At 32.9% G+C, this 5,202-nt stretch overlaps 1 pseudogene; it reads right to left on the bottom strand.

Moving 5' to 3' along the window:
* Window positions 1–1,540: 1,540 nt before the first annotated feature.
* On the bottom strand, window positions 1,541–4,595 carry LOC143592327 (SNF1-related protein kinase catalytic subunit alpha KIN11-like; annotated as a pseudogene).
* Window positions 4,596–5,202: the final 607 nt, after the last annotated feature.

Below are 5,202 nucleotides of genomic sequence, written 5' to 3'. Positions count from 1 at the left end.
TTTTGATTTTGAAAGACAAGAGGAATGTTTAAAGACATGATTATGAATTGATATGTAATGTTTTATGAAAGTTTTATATTCCGCGTAAAGTTTTTAATTAACTCTGATATTTAGAACTGTGTTTATGAGTAAATCCAACACGAAAGTAGGGTTACCGGTAACGGGGCCTTACATTTTTCCTGTTGGGTACACCCCATAAGAAGTACCTGGGCAATTATTTGTTTGTTGGCTGTTCAAAAAAAAAATACATAAAGTTTCTGATAAAAGTTATATTGAATAAATTTAAAAAAGAACAGATATTGCATATTATTAGAGAAAATTGAATAAATAAAATATAATTTTTGTTAATTTAAATGATATTTCAAATAGCAGATACAAACAACAAATTATGCCAGCAGCTTTTTTTAATAGTAAAACTACATTTTTTAGAGATGTTTTGCTCATGCCAAGCAACTATCTTCAAAACAAGAACCCCATGTAATTGCACTCTTTCAACCTTACTTTAAAGTTTCCCTGATTAATATATTAGCATGATTCATGTATTTTATCAATAACTTGTACCAAAGTTCTGAGTTTTCGGACCGGTATAGTGCCAGTATTTTCCGAATTTTTACCTTCCATACCGGTATCAAATCGAATATTCTGTACTGGTACAAAAAATTTTTGATTTTCGGGACTGGGATTTTCGGTACCGGTACGGTAACAATCTCATCCCTACTTGATGGTGTATAAAGGAAGACAAGTAAATTAATTTTTTTTCCTATATTTTGATATATGTTTGATTGAATATTAATTCAATAATATATAATAAATGAATATTCCGCATAAATCTTGTGAAAAAGGTGCTCTAAAGTGAAAAAGGATCAATCCATGTTTCTGAAACCTAAGCCCAAAAGAATCATGGAAGGTAATGAGACGACCCGTATATCAAATGGGCTGTAAAGCTACACGTAACACGTGGTGTAACAGCTTAAACTGATATATGGTTAGGTTTCCAGCCTGACCCATTCACCGCTCTAATAGGTTTGACCCAAATCGGTTCGGTTCAAGACCCAACCTACTAGTTCGTGACCAGCTCGTAATCCGATTCTCTCAAACAGGTTTGGACCCAATCCAATTTAAAAAAATGCCAAAAAAATTTTACCCCAAACCGGTTTCAACCCGATCCAAACTAATTTGATTGGCCCGAACGTTCTTTCATCCTAGCCAGTTTTAAAACCGACTTGGTTTCTTCAAAACCAGTCTTGACCTTGCCTTGACCAACCCGAACTAAATTTCCATGGTCCTGTCTTATGGATATATACGAAACCACCAAACTCTTGGATGCCATATTATAATATGTTTAAACATATTGCAATTTTGAAGCACAAAAATTAATCAGAAATAAGTACACTATTAAACTTTAAAAAATGAGAGAGAGAAAATTTTAAATGGTTAAGATTAAATTCTATTGGGTGTTATGGTCAATTATAATTAATATTAGTAGAATAGGATGTTGGTAGAAAGTGGAATAAGGTGTGGTTAGAAGCAAAAATGATGGTTATGCAACCGCACATGAATGAAATGCAGCACAAATTTGAAGACAAAAGAAACGGAGCCCCGCTGCAAATCCAAAACATAAGACTCTGCACCGTCCTTGTAAAGCTGATCCAATCAAAAAAATATACATGTCAGATTTTAATAATATACATGTCAGTCAGACTGTATGTATATTCAGATTGTTAATTACCTGAATTTCAAACTTGACAGCATCACATAAACCAAATGTTTCATTCTTCACACAGTTGATGTCTTCTCTCAGAGTTATTCTATTCATACCGTTTGACAAAGACGGCTTCCACAAACATTTCCAGTTGTACGGCCCGATCCTCTTCCATTGTACGCTTAATCTCTCGAAAACGGTTAAAACATATCTCGTAGTTTCTTGTGGCGATGAACAACACTGCATTCATGCATGCAACAATGTATAATTAAAAGTTTTATGCAACCTTCTAAATATTGCATTCAAGATCATGTCATATATATTATCATAGTTTTTTAATCATATTTGGCACATTAATTGTTCATCAATATATAGAATTTTCACCTACTGAAATTAAGTACATAATAAATGCATAAACAAGAGAATCACCTTAAATCCAAGTGCCCACTTGCCTTCATCAGGAAAAACCGGTCTTACATTAACATCTCGACGATTCATGCCTTCCGATGGCTAAAAGAATAAAAAGAAATTAAAGATAAAATTTGATTATTTAAGAAATTATTACATAACAAAATTACCAAAACAAAGAATCTTGTAAAGCAAAAAAGAGATCAAATTTGTGTGATGAAACTTGAAAGTAAAAGTATCACAAATTACTAAAATTAGTAAGTAATTCATAACTGCAAAGGATCCCGGAAGATCGGCTTCATGGGAAGTAGGATTATAATTCAATCGCCTATGCAATAATATACAATATGAAACTGTTGCCTGAAAGAAAAATAAAAGACTTACATTTAAGATATTAACTGAAAACGGAATACAACAGTTGAGAAATTAATTTTAACACCTGATTTTGCCACATGTTATACAAAGACCAGATCACTTCCTGAACATTAAATCCCAAGTTATTCATTTCTTCTAAAACTCCAGCATCAACCTTCAAATGTAGATAAACAAGTCATTTTGTGCATCTTTAAACAACTTATGCATATGCATATTATTATTATATTTATATATAATAATTTAGAAGTTTAGTGCCGCAAAGCCTCTATTGGGCCACTTTGCGGCACCATATAGGTGGTCTTTTTTTTATTTTTGTTTTTGTTTTGCTTTAGTTTCGGTCCATAATGAACATAAAAAAAAATACTGAATGTCAATTTTGTTTTTGTTATTTTTTTATTATATTGTTTTAGTTACGGTATCGTGACGGAAACTAACCCAATTAGCGTAGACTCGCCGCATTTTGTTTTAGTTCCAGTACCGTAACAAAAACCGACCGAATGTTGATTTTATTGTTTTATTTTTTAGTTCCGGTACCATAACGAACATGAAGAAAACTTACTGAATTCGCGTAGACTCACCACCACAATTTTATTTTATTGAGTTTTACCGACCGACACTACGCCATTGGTCCACCCCAATTTTTATAATTTATTGGTTTTATTTTTTTTCTTATTTCCGGTACAATAACGCTCGTAAACGAAACCGACCGAATTCGTGTCGACTTATCGCGCAACACTCGGGACCAACAATGCTTGGGTTTTTTTTTTTACCAACTTATCCGGCGCAACACGCCGGGAAAAACACTAGTGATGTTATAAAATTATTTAAGAGGTTGTTTGCGGACTCAATCTGATCCATTTGTGATAAAAGACAAACTGAATGCTTAAACCGTGAGTTGGATAAGTTTAATACCTTTCTTGCATTGCATAAATTAGTATTAAGGGAGCCGTGTGCAATGTATTGCGGAAGATCTACTTGAAACCATGGATGCTTGTATATTTCAGGAATAGTTATATGCTTAACCGGATCAACAGTAAGCATCCGCTCCAAGAGAAAAGCAAGTTGGAAACGTAAATTTTCCACTCTAACACGACGTAACAATCATCGTGTCAGTATCAGTTTAATCTCCATATAAAAAAACAAGAAAAAAAAAACAAACCCTAATCTTTTCAAGCACATCGGGTGTCGCCTCATGATCAAAAGGAAAATAACCGGATAGAAGAGCATACAATACAACTCCACAACTCCAAACATCAACTTCAGGACCAGCATAAAGTCGCCCTGAGACAATCTACAATTGAAAAAAAAAAAGCGTCAGTTTGCTGACGTGGCACCTAGTTGTACAAATACGCCACGTGGACTAAAGTTCTTAACCTCGGGCGAAGCATAATGAGGAGTACCACAAGTTGTTTTCAGAAGATGCCCGTCCCGCATAACATTAGCCAAACCAAAATCAACAACTTTAGCGTTCCCTTTCGAGTCAATAAGCAAGTTTTCCAGTTTAAGATCATGATGAACCACCATTTGAAGATGACAACTCTCAACACCTGAGATAATCTACACATATATAGTAACAACTATCATATCAAAATCTCTTCTATTAATATTTTCATAATAGTACTAAAATGCAACATATGTATGTTACTTGTTGAAAGAAACGGCGAGCATGATCCTCCTCAAGCCTACCGCTTCAAGTTATATAATCATGCAATTCACCGCACTTCATATACTCCATGATCACATATAAGTTCCTTCGCGTCTCTATGACTTCAAAAGGCCTAACGATATGCGGATGCGAAAAAAACCTCATTATTTTGATCTCTCTTCTCACTAAAAACACAATCACCAACATATTTGAATGCATGCATGATATAATATTAAGAGGCAAGTTAATGAACAGAAACTAATCATAATATGCAATACCTTTTTCTCTACCGGAGTCATCGATCGATTGCCAATTAAGTATTTTAATGGCAACTTCGATTCCAGTTAAGATATGTATAGCTGCTTTAACTTTACCAAAAGCTCCATGGACTAGGGTTTTTCCCAATATATAATTTGATAAAGGTGGTAAGCTAACTAAGCTAATTCTTCCATTAGTTTCATCCATCATATAAATATTTCTACATGATAACAGAACATTTTATATTTAATAAATTAGCATGTCAAACTATGTGTAAAATTAATAACAAAACAACGTTACTTGTGGTGAGTATGAATGAATTAAGAGAAGATAATATGATTATTATGAGGTATTTAAGCTATGAATATGATGAATATATATTGACAAAACCTGTATCAAAAGCCCTCCATGTCATGCATGAAAAAGGATGCAAGTTTATTTAAGGGTGTGATATATTATTATTATTATTATTATTAGAACAAAAATATTTTGTTATTTTGTTTCCTTTTTATTATTATGTTTCCTTCTTCTTTGTTATTATTATTATTATTATTATAACTTAGTCCTTATGATCTGTAATTTATGACAGAAATTTTTTCCTGTATTTTGATATATGTTTTATAGAATATTAAATAATATATACTAAATTAATATTTCGCATAAATCTTGTGAAAAAGGATCAGTCCATGTTTATAAAGCCCAAGCCCAAAAGAATCATGGAAGACTTTGAGACGACCCATATATCAAATGGGCTGTAAAGCTACACGTAACGCGTGTATAGTTTAAACCGGCCTATGATAGGTTTCCAACCCGA

The sequence above is a fragment of the Bidens hawaiensis genome, unplaced genomic scaffold, assembly GCF_021521415.1.
Source record: "Bidens hawaiensis isolate Kalapana, Puna unplaced genomic scaffold, B.hawaiensis_p1.1 tig00040690_1, whole genome shotgun sequence".
NCBI lineage: Eukaryota > Viridiplantae > Streptophyta > Magnoliopsida > Asterales > Asteraceae > Bidens > Bidens hawaiensis.
This window is presented reverse-complemented; position numbering and strand designations above follow the sequence as displayed.